Source organism: Saimiri boliviensis, chromosome 10, assembly GCF_048565385.1.
Source record: "Saimiri boliviensis isolate mSaiBol1 chromosome 10, mSaiBol1.pri, whole genome shotgun sequence".
Lineage (NCBI taxonomy): Eukaryota > Metazoa > Chordata > Mammalia > Primates > Cebidae > Saimiri > Saimiri boliviensis.
In genome coordinates, this window is record NC_133458.1 from 45,279,564 (window position 1) to 45,307,553 (window position 27,990).

The window sequence follows — 27,990 nt, forward strand, 5'->3', positions numbered from 1 at the left end:
AAAGGCACTTACCGCTATATCTAATTTTTATATTTTTAGTAGAGATGGGGTTTCGCCATGTTGTCCAGGCTGGTCTCTAACTGCTGACTTCAAGTGATCCACCTGCCTTGGCCTTCCAAAGTTGTGGGATTACAGGCATGATCCTCCGTGCCCAGCCTGTATTTAACTTTAATGGGTATTTTGTCTATTTACCTCCCATGGTAAAAAAGAAAACAATACATAAAAATATTCATGAGCTGGCTTAGGTTCTTATTTTATGCATCCAGCATCCAGGACAATATTTGGATATATTACTTAGATCTCCTAAAAATAATTACTTTTAAAAAGATAGTTTCAAATAGTTATCACATCACTTTTCTAAGTTATTACTTTTATTTGCCCTGCTTAAGTAAGGATTTTGGCATGATGATAGAGAGTCTGATCAATCCAGGGAGTACAAGAATTTTATGTATAGTTGTTTACCTCTTTTTAGGCTAATAGTATTATATATCTCAGAACTATAGATCTATTATAAATTCAGATTTTGAAGAAATTATAGAAGGCTAAAAGGTATATCTGATGACATTTTTAGCTTTTCCTAAAAATGTATAAATTTACATGCTTTTTATTTTTTCCTATCAGGAAGAAAAAGAATAATAGTATTCTGTTACTTTTAGATTCCATAGCTGTAGTTTTCAGACATATTTCAATTAGGTTATTCAGAAGGCATATCATAGAAATTGTGAAAAATTCAAACATATTTCTTTGTTATTAGTTTTCAGTATTTTTGACTTACGTATTCTCTAATTTTGCTCTTTTCTCAATTTTAATATTATAATAAGAATTTCAAATAGCACTTTGTAAGTTATGAAATAAAACCAGCCGGATGAGAGGATGAGTTTCTTAAGAATATAATGCATTTCCTTATGTTTGCTTTGTATACATGTGGCAATAGCCACTGAAAGGGAAGTAAACTACATTATGATGATTCTTGCTCAGAAACTCATGTCCACTTGCCTAATTTTATAGCCAAGACCCTAAGCCTTCTACTTTGATTCTTGCCGAAGCATACTTGCTATATAATACTGTGTTGCCCTTTTCCAGATTTTTGGGTCTGCATTTGTCAAAATACAGGCTGATAGTTCCAATAAACAAACTAGTGAAATTTATTTTGCCAACATGATAAATGTTTGTAAAAATGTTCCCCAAAGAGATTTCTAGGAAGGTATCATTTCTTCAAAATTCTTTTGCCTTTGAAGGCAAAATTTACTTGTGGAAGTCTCAATTTAAGGAACACAGGCTATTTTATCTGAGTTGGAGCTCAATTAGATCTTTAAATTGTGTGCTTAATTCTTCTGTGCTGTTGTGAAAGAGTGGTATTTCATAAATATGAAATCAGGAATTCTACATTTTTTTTTAAAGCTAACTTTTAGTGCTTTTATTACATATTGGACAGGTGTTATCCTGCTGTTGAATTCAGGAACCACGCCTAGCACCAGCTGTGGGGACTGAAGCTTCCCTGGTCTATGTGTGGAAAGCTTGCTTGTTTAGGCTGCCAAGCCAGAGAATTCATCTTGCTTTTCACTCAGGCCTTGCTTCTGATGACAGGTGAAAGATTGGCAAAGTTGAGTTTTTAAAAAGAGTAAGTTAATTGCTTCTGGAGATTAGAAGAAGGGACCTTTTTGGTGTCAATGCTCACCTCCTGCCCTGACCCCCACATATATGTACCTATATCAACATGCATTTCCCTCCATACAGTTCCTGGCGATTCTTGAAGCTGCTCTTGAAGATCATGGGCAACCCCCAGATTAATATACAAGTGTTACTTAATGAAAGAAGAAAAAAAGATTGCATATTCTTTTATTTGATAGAAAGCACCATATTCATCCATTCACATGTCCTGAGCATCTATTCATCCATCTGCTCATGTACCTATCCATTGACCCATGTACCCATCCATCTACCTGTCCATCCTTCATTCATGTTTTATTTGATGCTTTCTGTTTATCAAAACCCTGTATATTTTATTTTTACACTTTTAAAACAGAGAACTATACTGCTTCGTAAGTACTTAGGGAAAATGAAAGAATGATTCATGGCAACTGTGAAGGTGTTCTAGTAGAGAGTGTATATATATTTGTTTGCGGTTGTATAATAATATAGTCTGAAGCATTAATAGGTTTGGAAAGGTGGTATAGATAGTTGTTTCAGCTTTGCTTATCTTAGACTCATTTTATTTTGGGAAGGCTTCCTATGAACTTTTTGTACTGCTCTAGTTTTAAAATAAAGCACATTGTCAGTAAAGCAGAATTAGATTTTTTTGGTGAAAATAAAATTGATAGACACTTGAACATTTCTTTAGAAAGTCACTCTATCAAAGAAAATTTTAAAAGGTTTTTAAAAGATTTTACTCCTTTTACTGAAAAGAGTTTCTCTTCTTTTGAATTGATTATTAGTTTATTTCACATATGAAACATCTTGTAAAGGTTTTATTTAGGACAATAGGAAATCACTTTTGTATTTTTAATCATTCAATTTTTTATATAGAATTTTTTTCTAGTCCTTATTTTAAAAAATTATTATTGAAATCCTCTACTTCTTTTGACATTTTCAGTATTCAGTTTTCTACTGCTTTAGTCTTTATCATCTATATATGAAACAGAAATTTCTTCTTAAGACAAAGAAGACTTATTTCAAAAATAAGATCTAATTACTCTATCATTTTCTATAAGGGTGAAATACAATATAAGGGAACAACAAAATCACTCTTCTAGAATATTGCAAATTCTAAAAAAAGGAACATAAAGATTCAAATGCACACAGTCTTCCACCAGGACTGAGCCAGTGAGGTTTACGGCGCGCGTGTGTTGCGACACAGCCTACACTTGTGCTGGGGCATACCATGGAAGATGAAAAAGTGAAAGCGGGTACTAATAGCACTTGGATTTTATAATGAATATCATTACTATTCCAGCAAAATTATATTCATACCTATATCTTAAGTCTAATGTGTTTCATGGGAAGAAAATGTCAGTGATATGAACTTACCTAATAGAGCTGAGCCTGAAGTTCTGTATTTACTCTTATGACATTAAAGATGTAACTGTTTTTAAATCATTTGATATGTGGTGCTAGATTTATAATTTAATACTGTAATAAATATTAAGAGTACTAATTTTTTTTTGCATAATGGAAACATAGCAGGGAGATTAACAAGCTGATCAATAGTCAAGGTCATTTTGCAAGGTTGTTCCCGGATTCACATTGTGCTGCCACTCTGCATAGAAACACTCTTCTGTTTAAGGTTTATTGAGTTGGATCACTTAATTGCATCTCAGAATTGTAGCTTTAAATTCTCACATCTTTCTATTTCAACATGGTAATATAGTTTTCTATTAAATAGTGACAATAATTATTATATGTACTAACAAATGAAATCAGGTTTATTTGTTTTTTTGAGATGGAGTTTCACTGTTATTGCCCAGGCTGGAGTACAATGGCACGATCTCGGCTCACTGCAACCTCCACCTCTCAGGTTCAAGTGATTCTCCTGCCTCAGCCTCCAAAGTAGCGGGGATTACAGGCATGTGCTACCACACCCAGATAATTTTTGTATTTTTAGTAGAGACAGGGTTTCACCATTTTGGTTAGGCTGGTCTTGAATTCCTGACCTCATGACCTGCCTACCTCAGCCTTCCAAAGTGCTGGGATTACAGACGTGAGCCACTGTGCCTGGCCGAAGTCAGGTTTTCTATTTATTTTTTGTTCTATAAGTCTCTTTTCTCTTGGATCTCTGAATGTTCTTTATTTTCTTTTATAATGTACTGCTCAGTCCTAAGAAGTGCCCTGATATTAATATTACCTTTCTTAACTGATTTTTTCAGTGTTTAGAACAAAACATTTCATTTGGCTTAGGGATCATTTGATAGTACCTATAGAAAATACTTTGAAACAAATTACAAAGTATCTGGCATCTGAACCTCTGGTCCAACTCATTCGCTGGGAATTTTTTTAGAGGATATTTGAGGTGAAGGTCCAGTGATATTTCTCTCCTCGGCCACTAACAGATAAATGATAAAAGAATTCTAAGGTCTTTGCTAGTGAACTCTGTAAAGCCTACCAGTCTTGGTTATCAGTGAAGTAAAGAGTTTGCATCTGAAAGGGGGCAAATGAAAAACTATCATGACATTAAAGTGGTCAGTAATGCAATGAGATTAATAGTTAGGACTTTGTAATTATACTCATAAAATAAGATGAATTCTGGCTCACCTCAGTTCCTGGCCCAACTTTAAAAGCATGGTTGTACAATTGCATGAATAGGTATATGGGTTAATATTTTTTTAAATTAATTACTACTATTTATTAAACACCAAACACTGACTTTCATTTTTTTAAAAATCTCATTTAACCTTCACATTAAGCATCTGAGATACATAGTGATAACTACATCTTGCAGATCATAAAGAAATAATATTGCAGTAAACCCACATATGCCAGAATTTTGGTTAAGCTGTTTACAAAGGCAAACTGCTCATCAAAGAAAATATGACCAGCCACAAAAAGGACAACATAACATATTTAAAGTCTCTAAATAGGTAGTAGACAATTTACACAGTACTTTGATATTTGTTCTTTGTCCATTTTTTTTTTTTTTATTGGGCAGAGTTGCTATGTGAAAGATTTGCATTTTTAATTGCTTCCTGGTCTAGGGAAACCATTCTAATCCGAGTGTTCACTTTTGGGATTTCAAGACTTTAGAGAATTGTTTCCCAAAGTGAGTTTCAGGTAAAACTTGTTATTACAAAACCCCCTCAGTGGTAATACCATCAAATGTGAATGCTTATACCTTTAATCATTTAAAATGAAATACATGCTGCTGTGATTTAGTGGTGAATAAGCAAAACCTAATCTATATTGGTGATTGAAAAGATTGAGGAATCTTCCAACAGCAGTACATAAAATATAAAAGGGAGGGATTTAATGTACATATATTTATTTTAAATTATTTTGACATATTGAAGAAGCAACTACTAGAAATATGTAATTTACCCTTTTTAGCTGTGAAACAAATTTTATGTATTGTAAGCTTACCTACATGATATTCCACACCGTAGGATCAACTTTCTGCTCCCTGTACCCAATCTGGCAAAATTTTTCTTACCCTTCATGATCCTGAAAATGCCCTGCCTGTTGTGTTTTTGTAGCACTAAATGTGTATCATGCAATTCATTTCTCTTTTTCTGTAGCATTTAGAGACATCTGCTTCTTAGAGGTGTTTGACAAGTATTTGTGGAAAAAAATGAAAGAGTGGATGAATAAGTTATTATGTTTAATTAATTTAGTAAGATTTTTTATCCAGTTTTAACTATTTGGTCCAGTTTTTCTGACTACTTGATCTAAAAATGATCAGAAAGAGTTTCCCTTTCTGTTTTTCACATAAACATTTACTACTTTGATTACATTTATACTTCAGTTGAAACAAACAACTGAAATGACAACTGGAAAACCACAGAGGGCAATATATGAAGGAAACTTAAAATGACTTCACGAAATGACTAATGACCTGGATTTAGAGGAATGTCAGAAGTACACATGGCTAGCATTCCATTATGCCTTATAATTGCTGTAAATGGCAGCAGACTATGTAAACCTGAAAGTCACTTGACAGAGATTTTTGCCTGGTGGTCAGCAAATGTGATACAATTCTGTGACCCAAATAAACACATATTTTACAAAGGTTTTGAAGTCAAAATATGGTGATTGTTTCAAATGTTTTGGTTTTGTGATAGAACTGCTTAATATAATTAGAATGATCTGTTATAAAATATTGAAAATATAGTTTTAATAAACAATGAAGAGAACTTTTTTGGAATATATGAAATTACTCTGTGTTAAGAGTCTTGACATTTAAAATATAGTTTTAAATAGCATGGTTATACATCATGCATAGATGATTATACAGATGTAGTAAATCTCAGCTATTCAGGTACCTTGTGATATGTGCATCACCTAATATATTTAAATGCTGAATTTTTGTCAGTAGAGAAAAAAAGTCATCAGTAATATCTAAAAGTTAGCATGGCTTAGTCTAGGACACTGGCCTTCACAGTTTATTAATTACTTGTAGTCTCTAGCCTCTTTCTTTTATTCATACCACAGCCAAACACTGAGTCCTAGCCTACGGGTTGTAAGAATCTACAGAAACCACACATTTATCTTCCTTCTCTCCCTCATTCTCTTCTTCCCTCTTCTTCCTTCCCAGCTCCTTAAAAAGATACTTGTCATACACCTGCGTTGTAGTAACACTGTATTAAATGCGGGAGATACTGTGATGAGTAGAAAGTACCTTACAGTAATTAAAGTTCTACAGATGCTGTTTGCATTTGTAAACGTTAACTTCTAAGGAATCAGAATTCACTTAAAAAAAATCATACATCCCAGAGTTTGTGAATGGGTTTTGTAAAGAACAGGACATGTTGGTATACGTGATAAGATTGATTACTCAAAGTTGATCAAATGCCTATACTGTTCATTACATTATCTCTACAATGGAAAGAACTAGACTTGCTTTCCCATTGACCATCTGTGACAGCTGTCATGCTCAGTGTGGCCGTTAGTATAGTTAACTATCTTTTTCTTTACAAAAGTTTCAACTGTATCTACAGATAGTTTTTTATTTGTTTCAAAACAACTATTTTAGGCTGGAGAAGTTTGGAATTTCTTATGTGTTCTCTCAGTTTATGTAGTAAAGTACTCAAAGAGTCACAAGTTAGAAAACTTGATTTCTTTCTCCATTTTATTAATGATGAGTTTGAATGACCAACTTAAGTATTTAATTTCCATTATTTATAATGAAGTACTTTTCAATTCAGGCTGAATCTCAGAAGAAAAAAATAAATACAAAAATGTAACTATAATTACTTTAGAACAATTGAAACATTTTTATTGTGATAAAAATATATTAACATATAATGTACTATTTTAACCATTTTTAAGTGTATAGTTCAATGACATTAAATACATTCTTATTGTGGTGCAGCCATCTTTACCATCCATTTCCAGTATGTTTTGATCTTCCCAAACTGAAACACTGTATTCATTAAGCAGTAATTGTGTAATGCTTCTCCACTACTTTCAGTGTCTGGTAACCACCTTAGCATTTTATTTTTCTATGAATAGGACAATATTGTTTGAGTAAAGGCAATAAATTATCATTTTGTTCCATGAACCCTGAAAATCTGAGAACAGTCTCAGTTAATTTAGAAAGTTTATTTTGCCAAGGTAGTACCTGTGACATGGCCTCCAGAGGTCCTGATGACACGTGCCCAAGGTAGTCAGGACACTGCTTGGTTTTATACATTTTATGGAGACATGAGACATCAATCAACATATATAAGATGAACATTGGTTCCGTCTGCAAAGGTGGGACAACTCGAAGCAGGGAGGGGCTTCCTGGTTGTAGGTAGATAAGAGAGAAAGGGTTGCTTTCTTTTGAGTTTTTGAGTTTCTGATTAGCCTCTCCAAAAGAGGCAATCATTTACACATTTATCTCAGTGAACAGAGGGGTGATTTTGAATAGAATGAGAGGCAGGTTTGTCCTAAGCAATTCCCAGCTTGACTTTTCCCTTTAGCTTAGTGATTTTGGGGCCCATTTCCTTTCACAGCTCCAAATCATCTAGGTAAGACATTTTTTCTTCCTTTTAAAAAAATCTTTAATAAGTGTAACTTACTTTCTCAGGGTCTAATCAGAGAAATAGAGCTACAGGAATATGTATATTCCAAGTTTAAATTAGTTCTTTAATGTATTTAACAAAAATTCTCATTTTTAATTAATAATTTGAAATTTCTTGTTCTCAGCTGCCAATATATTAATATATTGGAAAAAATTATTCTACAGCTGTAGGAGGCAGCAGCAAGTAAGGCAGTTATACAAATGCAATTTATTTAAAGCTTTAACCATTTATGTGAAGCTAGGCATTTGATTTGTATGGCAATGACTTTCAGAAATCGGATTTGTAATTTATTTGATGTAATTTCAGCCTGAGAATATCTTTGCAATTCAATAATGAAAAAATAGTTTAGTGAAGGATGGCTTAATGAAATGTAAAGAGTATGAAATGAAATGTAAATCAAATATAACTTAGGGGCTATTTGCATAAATGGCATTTAGCTATTGGTCGTTTTTATATTTGTATATGCATTTTCATAGTACAAAAAGGTGGTTATACAAATGTTTGTTTCATTAGGAGCAATCTCTTAAATATAATAGATAACAGAAATTTTTGTGTATTTTTTATTTTCTTAAATGAATTGGTATTGTCAGGCCAGCATTTGATTTGATCAATATATTGTTTACTCAAAGAAAAACCTTAGTGGTTTGAATAACCATAACTGTAAATGCGTTAAGAAACTCACTGGCAGTAGCACTGCAAAACTCAAAGGCACTCAGTGTAACCTAATTACTAAATTACTAGTAATGACATTTGTATTAGTGCTAGTGAGATGTGAGCTTTTTGTACTGAAGGCTGAAGAGATATCAGATTAGGTACAGAGTGAGCAAAAGGGACGTATTTTAAATTTACCTTTTAAATCCTAGAATTCAATGACAATAATGTGACTCGGTTATTGATATTGTAGGCGCATATAGGATGAAGAAATGAGTATATAGAGATTACTAATTAGTGAATATATTTTAATCAAGTCATAATTTTCTAGCATTGGGGTCAGATCCATGTTTTATTGGGGACTTGAAACAGACCATTTGGAGGCAGTCCTCCTAAAAAAATAAAAAAATTACAAATACAAATTTATATACAAGTCAATATGTATTTAGAATGAGAAAAGAAGTCACAACTGATTACAATTGCAAAAAAGATGGTCACTGACATTATTATTATAATATTTGGAAAAATAGCTGCTGATTATACTTTTAAACTACCTTTTTTAAAAACATCTATAGGATGCATAATATTTGAGTGCCTCCTCATATGACAATGATTTTATAATATAATATTTTATAGATGTGGAAAGATAAATTAGACTTTCCTGTAGTATGGTTAAGAAGATTTTGCTTTTATTACTGATAATTGAGCTGTATAAAATGTGCATCTTTACTCGCAGACATAGTGTTTATAGAACAGCTACAGATTTGGCCTCTGCAAATGCAGTGTCTGAAAAGTTCTGTTTCATTATGAATACCATCAAAAAGAAAAAAGAAAGGTCTGCTGCATTTGTAATTGTGTATGCACTATCAGCTGTATTCCTAATAAGAAAAACTTGACTAGGCACTGATTAAAATGAAATTATCTGCTTATACTAATTTGTCTCCTGATTGGAAGAATTTTCCAGAGTAGTTTTGGGCTGGGTAAATTCAGACTCTGCTTCTGTCCCATTTGCCACAAATCTTTAGTTCTAGTTGCCATTTGTGGCAGAGGTTACATATTCAGGGCTTTTCATAGACCTCTGACTATCTTCATATCAGGACCCCATGTGAGTTAGTACAGTCGGAAAGGGTTGTTTTCCTAGAAGCCATTCCTGTACTGGAAGAGATGGTAAATCAATTAGACGTAGAAATGACTGAGAACCACTTACATATATCCCACTAAAAACAGTGTACTACCGATTCTGAATGTACCACCCAAACTGAATATATCACCCTTTGCTTGGTTGCCAGCTTGCTTGCTGTGACTCCCCCCACCTGACACCAGTAGATTGGTGGAGGGGAACTAGGAGTGGAAAGAGAAAGATATTTTGTGGGAAAGATATCTTACTTTTTCAAATTTTACTAAAATATGTAATCATGGACACATTGCTAAGACCCCTTTCAGGTACCTGCAGGGACATTTTCAAATGAGGAGGCGTGAAGCTTAAGCTTTCTGATGAGTTTTATGGTAAACTTAACTCTGTCAAATAAGTGCTGTTTCTGAAATGATAGAAACCTGATATGGTAGCTTCTAACCATATAGAGCTGTTGAATACTTGAGATGTGGTGAGTGCAACTAAGGAATTGAATCTTTAATTTCATGTACTTTATTCTCAATTTAAACAGATACTTGTAGTTTACGGTTAATGTATTGGACAGTGTATATCTAATGTCTTAATATATTTATGTAAAATTAAGGCTCATTTAATTTTATTGAAAGTATTATGTATTATAACATATTCTACTTAACTTTGGATGTCATTTAAGCATTAAACGCTCAATTGTGGCCTAATTGTATACTACATATGATTCATGTATTACCTACTAAGTAAGCAATTTTTATAATTATGGACAAATAGAATACTGGCAGAACTATGCATATTAAACTGAAAAGATACTTTTAAAGTGGTTCTTCTGGTTGGGATTTAAAAAATATGATTATTAGAACCAAATATATTTAAAAACCTACATCATGGGCCAAAATATGTGTTTTCAAAGCAGGGGTTAAAACTTTTTACATGAAGTACTTTCATTTTTCTCTTAGGAAATTTAATAAGGCATCTCCAAAGACAGAGGGAAAGTGGACTATTTGGTTGACATGCTTAATATTTTATTTCACTGCTTAGTTTCCTAATCCTAGTGGTTCAAACCAGATTTCAAAATCTGGGCTAAATCTCTATCATGCTATAACACGGCATGTGACAGAAACTTCTGAATATTCAATTGGTAGAAAAATAGAAAGCATGCATATTGTTTAGTACAATTGTGTGAACTGCTATGAGATATCATTGCATACAATTTTCTGAAAGACTGTTTATTTATTGTATGCCTAGCACAGGAAAGAAATTTTTCATTATTGTTAATGCAGTAAATAGGTGACCTTTCAAGCATCATATATAAAGTTTGAATATGTACTTTAATAGAATAACTGATGATTTTCTTTTTATGTGCTGTTGCTTTTATTTGCACAGTTGGGTGTTGACAGAAATTTGGAATAGATGTTCTTTATGCATCTACATGTAATAATTATAATTAATGTTTAGAATGACCAGATTAACTTTTAAAAATTGAGATAATATTTACATAATATAACAAACCATTTTAAAGTGTACAATTCAGGAAATTTATGCAAAATCTCTTTTCAGAAATTTAGGACTCATGATATGTTTTATTTGCAGATTTCAAAATTTTCTTTTCTCCTGCATTTTTTTGTTTAAAACCTGTGAGACCTGTATATGTTTAAAAATTAAAAACATTTAGGCCTGGCGCGTTGGCTCACGCCTGTAATCCCAGCACTTTGTGAGGCCACGGTCTGTGGATCATGACGTCAAGAGATTGAGACCATCCTGGCCAACATGGCGAAACCCTGTCTCTACTAAAAATACAAAAAAATTAACTGGGTGTGGTGGCGCATGCCTGTAGTTCCAGCTACTCGGGAGGCTGAGGTGGGAGAATTGCTTGAACCTAGGAGGTGGAGGTTGCAGTGAGCCAAGGTCGCGCCACTGCATTCCAGCCTGGTGCCTGGTGATGGAGTGAGACTCTGTATCAAAAAAACAACAATAACAGCAAAACGTTTAATTATCACTTCATTGTAATTTGTAAAATCCTAAGTAGAATTTTATGTTGTTATGTAAAATTTCTTTAAAATTGAGAATTTTAATCCTAGATTGCTTCCTGATAGATTGGTCACTGCATTTTATTCTCAGGTGCGTAATTTTTTTCTGTAGGCTGTGGTTGTGTCATACATACTAGTTGTAATTTGGCTTTTCAAAATAGCAAATGCCAACTATATGTAAAAGAAATAAATTTTTATAACTATGAAATTCAGTTCAATTGTCAAAATGTACAAAACCCCAAATGTATTCTTTTAGCCTATTTTGTTGACTTTGGTGATTTGTCAACCTGAAGGTAACAGACTATATTAGTTTTCAATTGCTGTGTAATAAGCCTCAAACTTAGTGGCTTATAAAAACATAAGTTAATTATCTCAGACTTTTTGTAGGCCAAAAGTCTGGGCATAGCTGGATCTTGTGCTCAAGTTCTTATATGCTAAAGTCAAGGTCTCCCCTAGGCTACGGTCTTATCTGGGATCGCCCAGGATCCTCTTTCATCTTTATGTGGTTGTTTGCATAATTCAGTTTTTTGGGGCTGTGTGATTGAAGCTCACAGTTTCTTGCTAGCTCTTGTTTGGAGACCGCTCTCACTCTCTAGAGGTCCCCTCCCATAAGTCCTTGCTGCATGGCTCCTACACAGGGCCCCCTTTTCACAGACCAGCAGGAAAAGCTCTCTTATGCTTTGAGGCTTATCCTTCAAGGAGGACCCAGTCTCTTTTAAGGACTCCCAGAATCATCTCTGTTTTGACAAATTCAAACTTTAGGACCTTAATAACATTAATAAAATATTTTCATCCTTGTCATATAACATCATACTGGGAGTGAAATCTATCATATTTAAAGTCCTACTCACCCCCAAGGGTAAGGGAATCTTCAGAGTGTGTGTACCAGTGGGCAAGAATCTGGGATGCCACCTTAGAATTTTGTGTATCATAGGAAGCTATGAGAAAATTTGAAAATGCATTTAAAAAAATTATTAGACTGTATTTTGTTAGTGTAGTTTTATATTTGCATAGTGAGTTCCCATATAAACCCTTTTTCCCTGCACAGTTTCACCTACTGTGATAGTCTTGCATTAATGTGCATTGTTAAAACTGATGAACTAGGCCGGGCTCGGTGGCTCAAGCCTGTAATCCCAGCACTTTGGGAGGCCGAGGCGGGTGGATCACGAGGTTGAGAGATCGAGACCATTCTGGTCAACATGGTGAAACCCCGTCTCTACTAAAAATACAAAAAATTAGCTGGGCATGGTGGCACGTGCCTGTAATCCCAGCTACTCAGGAGGCTGAGGCAGGAGAATTGCCTGAACCCAGGAGGCGGAGGTTGCAGTGAGCCGAGATCGCGCCATTGCACTCCAGCCTGGGTAACAAGCGCGAAACTCCGTCTCAAAAAACAAACAAACAAAACAAAACAAAACAAAACAAAAAACTGATGAACTAGTATTGATACAATATTATTAACTAAAGTCTATACTGTACATTAGGGTTCATTCTTTGTGTTGTATAGCTATATGGATTTTGACAAATGCATGTCACGAATCCACCATTGCAGTATCATACAGAATAGTTTTACTTCCCTAAAAATCCTATGCTCTACCTGTATTCATCTCCGCCTTCCTCCTGCCTGTCACTCCCACTACTGATCTTTTTACTGTTTCTACAATTTTGTCTTTTTTAGAATGTTATTTAATTGGGATCTTATACAGTTTTTCATACTGGCTTCTTTCGGCAGTATGCTGGCTGATACTCTTTCATGTCTTTCCATAGCTTTATAGGTTATGATTTTTTAAATCACTCACTAATATTTGATTGCATAGATGTACCATAGTTCGTTGATTCAGGAAGCCACCCTCTGGGTCTCTTTGAGACTTGCTGGGAAATTGCCTGCAGAGGTGACATTGAAATTCACTTGGAATCTTCCTGTAGGGGAACAGAAGGAAGCGGCTTCTCTTTCTGGTTTCAGTGTACTTTATTGTCTTCTTGCTTCTGTGGTATGTGGTGGAAGTAAGCCAACCCCTGAGGAGGGTCCAAGTTCACTGCAGAGATTCTCATGGGCATGTTATTGAAATGGGAAACTGCTGGTTGGAACATCTTGAGACTTGCCAGGAAACCACTTGGGATGCTGGTGGAACTGGCTGGGAAGTTGCTTATGTAGATACTGTTGCAACTTGCTGGGATGCGAGTATCACTGGGTATCTTTAAGTTGCTGATGGCCAAAGGAAAAACAAGAGAACAAAGCATGTTGGAACCAGAAAGAGAAGCTCCTTCCTCCTGCAGTGTCCCCTTCAGCAGCCTCTAATAACAAAACTTAATGTTACAGCAGCTGGCAAAGAAAAGATACAGGGCCCAGCTCCCATACAGCAAAGCAGTACAGTGAAGGGTAAATTTGGAGCTGACAGGCAAGAGGTTGCTAACTGGCACACTTTCTGTTTCAACTTTGCTGACAATTTTTTTTTTTTTTCTTAAATCAGGACTGAGTGATTATTATCACGTTTTTCTGTAGCCACTGATGTGGTTATATAGTTTTGTTTTTTGTTTTTTTTTAATGTTAATATGGTAAATGACATTAATTAGATTTTTGGATGCTAAGCCCATCTCACATTCCTGGATAAGCCAAACCTCATCATGATGTTTTTTTTTTTTTCCCCCATATTACTGAGTTTGATTCGGTAATATTTTGTTTAAGATCTTTTTTTGTTTTTTTGGATGGAGTCTTGCTCTGTTGCCAGATAGGAGTGCAATGATGCTATCATGGCTCATTGCAATCTCTGCCTCTCAGGTTCAAGTGATTCTCCTGCCTCAGCCTCCCGAGTAGGTAGGACTACTGGCAAGAGCCACCATACCCAGTTAATTTTTGGATTTTTTATTAGAGATGGAGTTTTACCATGTTGGCAAGGATGGTCTCGATCCCTTGACCTCGTGATCCACCCGCCTCGGCCTCCCAAAGTGCTGGGATTACAGGCGTGAGCCACCATGCCCAGCCTGTTAAAGATCTTTATGTCTATATTCATGAGATATATTGGTCTATGGGTTTTTTTTTTTTGTAATCCCTATCTGGATTTGGAGGTTTGGTGGCTTTTTAAACAAGCTGGGAAGTATTTCTTCTTTTTTGTATTTTCTGAAAAAGTTTGTATAGGGTTTAATTCTTACTTAAATATTTGATAGAATTGACCAGTGAACCCATCTGGTCTTGAAATTTTCCTTTTGAGAAGATTGCTAATTATGAAGTATTTTTTTTTCAGAGGTTGTAAAATGTGTACTAAATTTCATGGGTATGCACAGTGGAAAAGGCATCCTCACAGGCAAGACTTCCAACCCAGTGACAATGGCAGTGAGTCACCCCAGTCTAGTTTTCAGTCATCTAAGACGAGCGGCTGGCTGTTGCCCCTGGACTGAGATTTCCTCCTCTTTGCTGGTGGGGGTGGGGGTGGGGGTGGGGGCATGGCTGGAACTGACAGGCACAGTGGGAGACTTAGGGTATGGCTGGAACTGACAGGAGACACAGCGGGAGACTGAATGATACCCCTCAGGGGTGCCATTCTGTTTCCGGAAGGCAGCTTTCTTGAAAGGCTGCTCTGGCAACTGCTGTTTCTCAACCCCTTTGGCCCTTCCAAAGGGGTGATGATGGTCCTTAGGCTTAAGGGTGGCCCAGGTCTTGGATGGGACTAGCACAGCCAGTGTTTCTGTGTCTGTACCCTTGGGAGGGGCATTCTGTGTTGAGGAAGGCAGCTTTCTTGGAGGACTGTAATTTAGGTGATTGTTGCTTTAGCTTCCCAGTCACCTTTGGCTCCCGGATCCCTTTGGCTTTTCCAGCTGTCTGACTGCTATTTTGGAGCCTGGAGGAAGCTTGGGTCTTTGTGACAGAAGGTATAGTGGACAGTTCTGAGTCTGCCCCTTTGGAGATGCCATTCAGCTTTTGGAAGGAGGCCTTCTTGGGATGTTGCTGTTTCTGCAGCTGCTGCTTCGCCTTTGCAGCCCTCTTGGCCTTCTTGGCTGGCTGGCTACCATTCTCAGACTTGAGGACGACCTGACACAAGTCTACATTTGTAGGTGTGGCTGCTTCAGAATTTCTGGGACTGGGGGATAGAATTGGAGGATTTCTTGAACTTGGCAATAAAGAAACCATCCATATTTTGGATATCAGGGTAGAAGCGTCAGGTAGAACGCAGACTGGGGTGGAAACACCTTTCTGAAAAGTGGGTAAAACCTTCCTGGCCAAAGTCTAGGCCTGTGGGCAACAGTCGCAGATTCTGCTTTTTCAGAGCATAGTCTACCACCCACTCATTCTTGTCCACCGTGATAGAACAGGTGCAGTAAACTAGGTAGCCTCCTGTCTTGGAGGTGGCATTGACAGACAATAGCATGCAGGAGCAACTCCTTCTGGAGCTGAGCACTCATCCTTGTTAGTCTTCACAGCTGTGTCCTTGGAGATGACCCCAGTGCCACCACAGGGAGCATCCAGTAGTACTCGGTCAAAGCCCCACACCACCTTGGGGAACTGGCGCCCCTCATAATTGCTGATAATGGTGTTGGTAACTCCAGCCGGGGCAAGTTGCCCACAATACTCTTGAGCCGCTCAGCATTGGCGTCATTAGCAAGGATCACACCTGTATTCTTCATCAGCTGGGCCATGTAGCTGGTTTTTCCTCCAGGGGCAGAACACATGTCCAGGATGTGCCAAGGCCATGACAGGCAACATGCTAGAGGCTCCCTTAGTGCCCAGCCAGGTACCCGAAGGTAGCACCAATGGTCACAGAAGAATCATATACCACTAGTCGAGTCTTTGACCACTTGCCCAGGGGATCCACGTTAACCCTATGATTGATTAGAGCCTGGGCAAGGTCTTGATGTTGGGTTTTCAAGGTGTTGGTCTGGAGGGTGACGGGCCGAGGCACCTCATTAGCTTCTACGAACTCCACCAGCTCAGACAGAGGAAAGAGGTCCATGAAAGAGGTCCATGAACTTGCCAAGCAGGAAGTCTCCATAGGAGTAGTAAGTGGCCAGATCCTTTTTGAGACAGTTCAGGTATTCAGAACGAGACCGCCCTTCCTCCTGCTGAGCCCCCAAATCACGCAGGATTCCCACAATATCCTGGATTCACTTGTGAACTCGTTGTAGGTCTGGAGCCTGGGCATCGTGCTCCATCTCCCTAGCAGGGGGCAGCACAAATGCCTCCTCATCCACTTTGATCTGCAGGCCCCCATCTGCCTCCTCCTTCTTTGGGGGGCCTGAGTCAGGGGTCACTTCTTCCTCTTTCTCTTCGTCCTCCATCTCCTCTTCACTCCACTGGACCCCAGCAGAAGCTTTGCGGGCCTTCTGCTTCCGAGCAGCTTTTTCAATGGGCAGCAACTCTTCACCTTCCTCCTCATTCTCAGAGTTGGAGTCAGTTCTACAGTCATTTACCGTATCAGCATCGCTGTCCTCGGAGCCCTGGAGGTCCCCGTGGTTCACCACACCATCTTCTTCAGAGTCTTCCTCCTTCTCTTAGCAGCATTAAACGGGCTGGGTTCCCTTCTTACCAGCTGTCTGGACAGCTCCTGCAGAGATCCCTTTTGGGAGCTTTCCAGGCAACGGCTTGGCCTCAGGAGAGACTTACTTGTCTCCGGCTTTGGCAGAGCCCAACTCCTATTGGCTGCTCTCTTTCGAGCAGGACTGGACAGCCACTTGGAATTTTCATCACTTACTGCAGGCGAAAATCCGGCGAGTTCCGTCTCGGCACCCTTCTGCTTCTGGCCTTTTGGCCTCGCCCCCGCTTCTCCTTCTTGGTAGGGTCCACCCTGCGCCCCATGGTACCGCACGCGGATTACGGCCTGAGACTGCCCTTCGGGCGGCGCTCCGCGTGCACTCTGAGGCTAGCTTTCAGCCCGGGTTCGCCACAAAAGCGTTCCACGCAGGTGCACGGGTAGTGCTCGAGTTGAATTTTTGAGACTGATAAGGGGTTTGAGTCAGTTTTGTAATTTGTGTTTTTTAAGCAGTTGATTCATTTAATTTATCCAAGTTATTGGTGTAAAATTGTTGATAATATTCCTCTATTGTTTTGATGACTGAAGTATCTGGAGAAAATATTTTTATTTCTGATATTTGTAATTTGTGTCTTTTCTATTTTAATCCGATGGTCATTCTAGTATTTATCATTTAAAAATGTTTTTCAAAAAGCAGCTTTGGGTTTGTTTATTTCTTTGATTGTTTACTTATTATTTCTTCCTTTGTATGTACTTTGATTTTAATTTGCTTTTTTTTCCCTACGTTGTTAAGGTAGAAGTTTTTTTTTTAATTTTTTTACTACAAAATTTCTTCTAAACCAGTGGCTCCCAAATTTTGTTGCAAATTGGAATATTCTGGGGAATCCTTAAAAATGAATAATTCTGTCTCCCAACCCCAGATATTTTTATTTAATTGATTAAATTGATATGGGGTACAATGAGATTTTAAAAAACTTCCCATATGAATTTTAGTGTGCAGCACATTTTGGGAAACACTGTTCTGAGTAGTATTTTAGCTTTCTCCCACCAATTTTTATATATTGTGTTTTGATTTTTATTCAAGATGTTTTAAAATTTCCCTTGTGATTTTTTTCCATTGGTTATTTAGAATTATATTGTTTGACTTCCAGATATATCAGGACTTGTTTCTTAATTGATTTCTATTTTAATTCCTTTGTGATCAAAGAAAGTACTCTGAGTGATTTCAATCAATTTTTTTTAAGGCCTGGCATGTGCCCGATTTGATTAATTTTTTAATGTGTGTTAGCAAATTGTGTGTATTCCGCTATTGTTGGGTGAGTGTTCTGTAAATATCAAATAGGTCAACTTGTTGATGGTGCCACTCAAGTATTTTATATCCTTACTGTTTCTGGTCTCTGTTCTGTCAATTACTGAGAGAGTAGTGTTGAAATAAACTATTATTACAGGTTTTTTTTTTTTTTTTTCTCCTTTCAGTTCAAATTCAGTTCAAAAAGCTCCATTATTAGGATATTTAGAGTTCTTATGTCTTCTTTTTAATAAGTTGTCATTTTATATCTCATTATTGCAATTGCCTCCTACTCTTCCATTTGATGACCACTTTTGCAGGCTTCAGGGGGACCAGGAACAAAGTTGGGGCCTGGCACCCCCACTATTCTGCCAGCTGGGGAGAACAAGTCACAATTATGAATTATCACAACAATTAGCACCTGTGCTTTGGAGAGCTGCAAAGTGAGGAGGGCCCAGCTCACTTTTTACCGTGGAAACAATGATATTCCTTCAGCCTGAGGGAATTAGGGTTGATGAAACCGGTGGCATTGATTGGCTCATAATTGCCCTGCACGTTGATGCGCACGAGATCCTTCTTTTAGAGAGGCAGTAGCAACTCCTGGCTGATGATGTACGGCCCTTGAAGCTGGGCACCTGCACGCTTTCCCTTCCATTTGCTCCCGGGACTTGGTGGTGTCCTGATGGACAGATTTACACTCAGGGTTGATTTTGTGCACTTCCTGATCCATGGTGAAGGCCTCAATGTCTTAAATGAGTATGGTGAAAGATGGTGCCTGCTGGGGTCTTGTAGATGCCTCTGGACTTTATTCCAATGAAGCGGTTCTCCATAATGTCAATACAGCCTACGCCGTGCTTGCCTGTGACTTCGTTCAGGTACACAAAAATCTCCAAGGAGGTCTGGTGGGGTGGTGCCATCCTGATGGTCACTTTCACAGGGACTCCTTTTTTTGAACTTCATCTGGAGAATTTTAGGTGTGTTGTGGGTTTGCCTGGGTCCTTGGTATATTGGTAATAACATCTTTGCCTTTATTTTTTGTTCATTTTTGAAACATTTGATCTGGCTGTGTGATTTTAGTTTCACAATTTTTTTCTTATAGCACTCTAAGAATGTCATTTCATTTCCTTCCAGCTTGCATAATTTCTGACAAGACTTATGTGTTATTGTTATGCTTGCTCCTATATACATAATGTGCCTTTTTTTTTTTTCTGGCTGCTTTTAAGATTTTCTCTTTATTTATTTTTTTTAATAGCAATTTGATTATAACATGTCTTGTTATGGTTTTTCTTTGTTCTGCCTGGGCTTTGCCGAACTTCTTGGATTTGCAGGCTGATAGTGTTTATTAAATTCAGAAAAATTGGGGGCATGTTTTCTTTAAATATTTTCTTGACCACCTTCCTCTCATTTTAGTACTTGAATTACAAAAATGTTAGATTATTTGTTGTCCTTACATATTATCAAGACTATTCATTTTAAAATGTTTTCTTCCTTTGTACTTGGTTTAAAATAATTTATATTGCTGTGTTTTCAACTTCACTGTTATTTTCTGAAGTGTTTTGTCTGCTGATAATGTCATCCAGCAACATTTTCCTGTCAAAAATGTTTTAAAATATTTAGACAATTTGGTTCTTCTTAATGTGTTCTGTTTGTCTTCTAATTATCTTCATATTTCTTTTAAGTCTTTAATCTTATTGAACTTATTTTAATAGCTGTGTTAAGGCCTTTTTATGTTAATTTTGTTATCTTTGTTAATTCTGGACCTGTTTTTATTGACTGATTTTTCTCGTAGTTCTGGGTAACATTTCCCTGCCTTTTATTTGCCTGTCTCTATTTTCTTTCTTTCTTTCTTTCTTTCTTTTTTTTTAACTGTTAGGCATTGAATATTAGTGTTTACATTGTTCAGCTGAATTTGAACGCTGTGAATACTAATTTACATTGGTTTTTCTTTTTGGTTACTAATGTAATACTAATTACATTTTTCTTTTAAATGGTCTTTCTCTCTACCACCCTCCACTTTTTTGGTAGGCATTTAAATTATTTGCAGATCAGTCTGATCCATATCAAGGCTTATTTTTATGATTTTCAAGGATAATCTATGATATTCTTTAGAGGTAGTTTAGATTCACTACTACAGCATGAACTTTCTGGAGTCTCTACAGACTACTCTTGGTATTCAACAACAAGGTCTCTTCATTCTTCGAATTTTTCGCTTTATAGCTCCCCTGAAATTGATCTTTTCCTGCTAGTTATTTTTTACTTTGCTGCTTGGGGTTTCACTGTATGCAGCACAGATTCCTGTTCCAAGCCTCAATCTCTGCATAGCATTTTCTTTCTCTGTGATATGTTGCAGATTCCAGCCATCCCAGCCTCTTCAAACTCTGATCTGTATCTCAACTTATTTGGACCGTGAGGCTTTTTTTGATTTCCCTTCTTTTACCACAGTTTGGACTTTCCATCTAGGTTTAAATAGAGGTAGTCTTAGATATCACCTGATTTGTTGCCCTTCTGTTAATAATCACAGGCCTCTTCTGCCTTTTGTTCACTATCTGAAATAGCTTTATATATTTTGCTCGCTTTTTTAGTTATGTATAGGATTTTAAGGGCAATCCTGTAGAAGTTCAGCATAATTAATTGTTCCACTTAAATTTAATGTAATGAATGTATTTATTCTAAACCTGAATATTGAATCTGGTTACTCTTAGAAACAAGCTTTTTGTTATGGTATGTATTTTCAGCAATTTCAAATAATTCTTTGTATGGAGACCATAAGATTATTTAAGCAAGGTTATACTGATGTCTTAAAAACGCTCAGGTTTTTCACAAGATACTCTATAGGTCATTTAATTTTGCATGCATGTATGTGTAAGTTGGCGATGTACATGTACAGCTTCTTTCAAAAATGGATTGGGACCTAACAATGAAAACATGCAGTTACAATGGTTCTTACTGTAGTGCATGTTGAATTACAAGAGTTACTCACGGTTATATGTTACCCATGGGGACTTTTAGTGTGCTTGGATATATAGATCTGCAAATTTTTAGCTATGGGCTGATAACTGTATTGTATCATAAATTTATTACTCATGCAATGTTTTCTAGGTGGATGTTAAATTTTAAGAGAATTAACGGTAGGAATTAACTATTATTAAATGCTTTCTTCAACTTTAAATGAATGTCTTAAATGTAAATATTACTAATTTATGTAATTAATACACAGAAGCATTGTTTAATTAGTTTAGAACAAAAATTAATTACAACATTTCTTAAGAATACTAGAGGAAACGGAAAATATAAGTGAAAACAATTTAACTGACAGAAGCTTGTCAGCACTTAGCAACATTTATTTTCAATTACAAATGGTACTTTTTTTTTTTTTTAAGCACCATTTTTATTCTAGCTTTGCATCGATATGTCATCTACACCGAAAATGCTGATGCAGGTTTTTCAGTGCTAGCCTGCAAAGGAATTGAAGGTGAATGTGGTTTTAGTTACATATCCTGCTTCCTCTCCATCTGTGCTTTGTGTTTTATTAGACTGTTTAAAATATATTGTTGTCAAATATGTAAGTGTCAAGCTTGCTGATCATTTATATGCTTTAGATAAAAAAAAATGCTAACTACATACAACATGGTTCATTTATCAGCTGTTTTTTCTAGGGCTATCTGTAAATTTGAGAGTGTTTACTAGTAGATACACAAGAATTTAGTATCTCCAAGTTTTTCAGTCATGTTGGTTTACTGCCATGTGAAATATATTACTGAACTTTCATGTGAAAAAGATAAAACACACTGTCATCTTGTCCATTGTGCATTTCAGTTACAGGAACAAAATGATGTGCTTGCAGTTCTGTGACATGATGCATTAGAAAAATCTTTGTTATACAGATTGTGTGACTCAGAGTTGTGTGTATGTTTATGTATGACTCTTGCAGAATAAAGTTGTATTTATGATGTACCCATAATGATATTTCTGTGTCTGTATGAACATAGTGATTCAGTAGGTTAGATCATGAGCATTCTTTACATTTGTCTATAGTAATTAAGTCTCTCACTGAATATGAACCAGGTACTGGACAAGCTGTCTTACAATAAATATACTTATTGCTTGTTTCAGGGGCTAGTATATGTAGTCAGAAGTGTTGCAGTTTGGTCACTTCTTGGAAAATCTTAAATACACTTCTTATGGGAAACTTAATTGTGTTTATACATGTATGGTGTTGTCTTCTACTTTTTTTTTGTTTTAGTTAAGTGCTGTTGCTTAGCATTTAAGTGCTATTGCTTAGCACTTAAAGTAGAACGTTTTATTTTTATAAGTTAATATTTAGTTCTGTGACCTTGAGCATGCTATTTAATTTTCCCATGTCTGAGTTATGCCATCTCTGAAATTGGAATAAAATAGTTCCTGCTTCATAGGATTGTGTTGAAGATTAAATGAGTTAACATATGAAGCACTCAGAACAATTATTGAACTCAAGCAAATTTTCCGTGAGTAGTAGTTATTATCATTAGTCAATTTAAGAATCAACCAGTAATCTTTCTTTTTTCTTTTTTATGTCTATATATATATATATAATATTTATGATTCATAAAATTCACTCATACTAAGTATAGAAATTGATATATAGTGAATTTATAGGGTTGTACAGCTATCACTAGAATCCAATTTTGGAATATTTTAATCACAACATTTTAGGCATTTGAGTATGAAGTTCTAATAATTTTCAATGCATTATTTCAAATATGCTATTTTTAAACTATAATGTATGGGGTTATTTGTTAAGATGACGTAGTTGGGGTTTTCTGTTCCTAAATTTTTAGCTGATCTCTGTGTTGCGGGCACCTTGGGAACCATACTTGGGAACAGTAAAAGCAGAGAAAGAGAGTTCAGAGATAACAGATAAACTCTTTTAAATTTGAGTATTTCCATTTCTTGAGACCTTTGAAATTTTTGTAAAAGTACGCCATTGCACATTGTCTAGTAAGTAACTAAAAATGAGCTGTGTAAGCACATGCGCAACTCACTTAGTTAGTAAAAGGAGTTTCACAGACTTGTACTGCCTTAGCTCAGAAAGATGACTGATTATATATTACCAGAAATCTTGGTTACATTTGTACTATATTTAATTTCTAGAACTGTAGTTCTAGCAATCTATACCTGGTATGGTTTTTATTTTTCTGAAAGTAACAGATGCAAGGTGAAGTAGGAATTAAGGAACTTCTTTTGACACATCTTTTGGGTTGCATTTTGAAGTTCAGACACCAGAAGTGATTCTGAAATTTTTGTATAGCCTGCTGACAAACATTATGTACCAAGAACTCCCATTACTGTAGGTCACTGAATTAATTTAAGAAATACCAACTGACATCATTCCTTTAGGGAATTGTGGGCTACTGCTTGATATTATTGTCTTTGACAAATGTGAAAATTTAGAATAAATTTTAGTTTTAGTGTGTTGGGATCTTAAGAATGAAGTGATTCCTTTCCAAATTTAAATGTTTTCAAATGGATAAAAAGTATAGTTCATAGACTTTCTTTCTACCCCTTTTCACTGAAATAGTTAAGTACTTTAGTTTCCCATGAACTGGTGTATGTAGTTGCTTATTCCTAAATGGGAAAAGAGTTCTAGAAAGCATTTAAAAGTCTTGAGAGTTGTGCTCAGAAGTCATTGTGATTTGTGGGAAGAAGGTAGTCAAAATTGATATTCCTATGTGCCTATTACATTTGAATGCATGTATATTCTGTTATGTGTAATGTGTTCTAGATGAAATCATTAGGATTTCTTTGTATGCTAGTTATCTACTCAGATGAATTTATATCCTTTGTACTCCAAAATATATTAAAAATAGATTGAATAGCATGAATTTCTGTGGCCTTTTGTTTTCTAGCCGAGTAGATAAAGTACTGTGAGCTAGGGCTGTGTTAAATGTGATGCACATACCAGGCCTTCATAAAGGATAAAACTCCCTGTGTGTTATGCTGCCGCTGTATTAGTTAATTAGTATATGTGGTTGGGGGTTGTTCCAAGTTGCCTCTTACAATTATATATAGGTTAAAAAAGTAAACACCTTTCAAGAGACTTTTAAGTGGCATGGCTAATTTTGCCCCAATATTATTTTATAGTTAGAATTCAAGCTATCATGTAAATCAAAGGATCTCAACTTTAACAGTATTACACAGAAAGGGATCCTCACTTCTATCCTTTTACAATCCTCTGCAGGATTCTTAACAACCTAAAGAATATTGGATTTTGTATTTGGGATGTGGCTTTCAAACTATGTAATTTGGAATAGCTGCTTAACTTTTTTCCCTGTGATTCTTCATGTATAAAAGATAAAATAGTTGACTTAGATTATTTTATTGACCCCCTTTAAACAAAACATGTATTTTGAATACTTACTATTCAGGGCTGCAGTGAGCCAAGATTGTGTCGCTAGGTATGATTGCACCAACCTGGGTGACAAAGTGAGACCCTGTTTAAAAAAATATATGTATCTGGGCTGTATTAGTCTGTTTTTACACTGCTATAAAGAATTACCTGAGATTGGGTAATTTATAAAGAAAAGAGATTCAATTGACTTAGGGTTCTGCATGGCTAGAAAGGACTCAAGAAACTTAAAATCATGGTGGAAGGCAAAGCAGAAGCAAGGCATGTGTTATATTGTGGCAGGAGAGAGAAAGAGTGAGTGGGGAGGAACTGCCAAACAATTTTAAACCATGAGATCTCATGAGAACTCACTCACTGTCACAAGAACAGCATGGGAGAACTGCCCTGTGATCCAGTCACCTTCCACCAGGTCCCTTCCTTGACATGTGGGGATTACAATTTGAGATGAGATTTGGGTGGGGACACAGAGCCAAACTATATCACAGTGATAACTTGTGCCTGTAGTCCCAGCTACCTTGGAGGCTGAGGTGGCAGGATCACCTGAGCCTGGGTTGGGGGTCAAGGCTGCAGTGAGCCAAGGTTGTACCGCTGCGCTCCAGCCTAGGTGACAGAGTGAGACCCTGTCTCAGAAAAAGAAAAGAAAGAACAGTAAATAGACATAAATAAACATAATATGTTTGTGAAACTATGAAGGCAATGTGTCTGGAACCAAAAATTTCCATTGTGAAGGTATTAGGAAATAGTTTGGACATACAGATATGGAGAGTCTTGAATGCCACCTTGAGGATTTTAAATTTTATTTTATAGTAATTGAAGCTTTTTTTGTGTTGTTTTGAGACAGAGTCTTACTAGGTCGCCCAGGCTGGAGTGAGGTGGTGTGATCTCATTTCACTGTATCCTCTACCTCCTAGTAACTCAATAATTCTTCTGCTTCAGCCTCTTGAGTAGCCGGGACTATAGGTGCATGCCACTGCACCTGGCTAATTTTTGTATTTTTAGTAGAGACAAGGTTTCACCATGTTGCCTGGGCTGGTCTCGAACTCTTGACCTCAGGTGATCTGCCTGCCGCAGTTTCCCAAAGTGCTGGGATTACATGCATGAGCCACCGCACATTGCTGTAAATGGAAGCTTTTAAGGTTTTTGAGCAAGTGAAGTGATAAATGTGCATCTTAATTCCAGAAAAGGATGATTCCATTTCATTATATATGATAATCTGTAGAAATGACCAAGAAAACTTGATATTAGGGACCAGGAACACAAGTTGGGGTGTTTCATATAAAGTTAGTTTCAGAACAGAAACCTTCTGCCTGGGTTTAATTTGAATATATAGGACATGTACATTGTGAAATAATGAAGGATTGTTTTTTCCTGATTTATTATTACCATTATTTTTGAAATGGGGTCTTGCTATGTGGTCCAGCCTGGAGTGCAGTGGCAGTTCACAAGCACAATCATAGCTCACTATAGCCTTCAACTCCTGGGCTGAGGCAATCCTCCTGCCTCAGCCTCCTGAGTAAATGGGACTAGAGATGCATGCCCCCTGCCTGTCTTCTTTTATTTTTTTAAAAACCCTGAATTTTTAACATGATAAACAGTCTCTCAGAGAATATTTTTATGGATTTTATTCACCAGTCTTGCATTTACCACTGTGTTTGGAATGTTGGCAGTGCTAAATAAATAATGGTTTAATAATCAGCCTATAGTCTTCCTAATTCTATTACTTAATAGCACCTCAAGGTTTTCCTTCCACCTGACTTTAAATGTAGCTAGGCAGCCCGTGGTTTACTAGTTGAATTGCTCAGTGTGACCATGACTTGCTTAACATTTTTCTCAATAAGACTTCATGAATATTTAAAGAACCTCCTGAACAGAGGTAATAGTCTACTACCAGTCAGAGCTCATATTTCCAGAGTGCTACAGAAAGTGTAATCTGTAGTGTTTCTTTGGAAAGGACATGGTAGGTGATTTTTCTCTTATTCAAAGTACATTGAAATTTGGAAAGGTATTAGAACTGCAGTTTTAATCCTACTTATCTATGTATTATTTTAATGTGAAAATTATTTTGTTACTACAGGAATTGTTTTTCTTTAAAGAACTATATTCTGCCTTGTGTTATTGTTAGTTAAGCACAGGTCTATCTTACCAGAATACACTTGGGGAGGCAGAAAATTGACTTTAATTGCCTTTGCTTCCCCATAACACTTAGGATAGGTTGGCAATCAGAAAATATTTGAGTTAAAATACCGTCTTTAATGTTTACATGTAAATATTCACTAGAAAATTGTAATTGTATTTTATTTACCGATTCATCGTAACTCAGGTTATGACTTACTGGGTTGCATTTTAGATCAAGAGACTGAATTTTTGGCATATCTCACTAAGATAAACAATCTCACCACATGCTATCAAATTCTTACAAATAAAAGCAAATCTGTTCTATTCAAAGTAAACGTACTCCCAACATTTGTGGAACTATTTAAAACATCTAAACTAGAGCAAGGAAATGACAAAAAGAAAAAGGAAAAAAAAGCCTTTCCTTACCCAGAAGATATTTGAGAAGGGATTATCAGTAGAATCCTTTTTTTCCCCACTTTTTTGGTATGTCTGCAAAATTGTATCTCTCCTCTGTTGATCATTATGGAAACAAGAAAAGTTGTAAAGTTATAAAATGATACTAATACTCTTTACTACTGAGGCATTTTGTTTTAGAGTAGAAATGAAGTCATATCTAATGTCATGCATTTCCAAACATCAGTCTATGGGGTAAGCAAGACAGATTGAGAGCTCCTTTTTAACCTCATGCCTGAGCATTTCAAGTCACCAATATCTTCTGAATATGCCATGCAGTGTACCTACATGCAAATTTAGCATGGGGGAGGTACAGTAAAATGCATTGTTGTTCAGACTACAGATGTGGATGGCTGATCCATAGAAAAGCCCTAAGGAGCACAGGTGAGAACATTTTAAATGGACAGTGGGGTAGGCTGGAGAAGGTCAAGAAAGTCTGGAAGTGTCAGACTGGTGGAGAAAGGGGAATATTACCAAGTAGGAGGTGTAGCAGCGGGGTGTGTAAAATTGGGCCCTTGGGATACAGGTGATGACATCATAGAATTTTAAGTTTGAAAAGTCCCCTCCTTTTTAATGTTACATATATATATATATTATATATATATATATATATATATATATATATATATATATATATATACACACATATATATGTATGTATTTATTGTACTTTAGGTTCTGGGGTACATGTGCAGACCATGCAGGATTGTTGCATAGGTACATACATGGCAATGTGGTTTGCTGCTTCCATCCCCCCATGACCTATATCTGGTA

At 36.3% G+C, this 27,990-nt stretch overlaps 1 protein-coding gene and 1 pseudogene across 9 annotated transcripts in view; one reads left to right on the plus strand and one right to left on the minus strand.

The window, feature by feature from the left end:
* The window catches only part of IMMP2L (inner mitochondrial membrane peptidase subunit 2), a 923,127-nt gene that overhangs the window by 121,232 nt on the left and 773,905 nt on the right, over positions 1 to 27,990 (plus strand). The window lies entirely within an intron of this gene.
* LOC101043480 (28S rRNA (cytosine(4447)-C(5))-methyltransferase-like) lies at positions 12,788 to 17,301 on the minus strand (annotated as a pseudogene).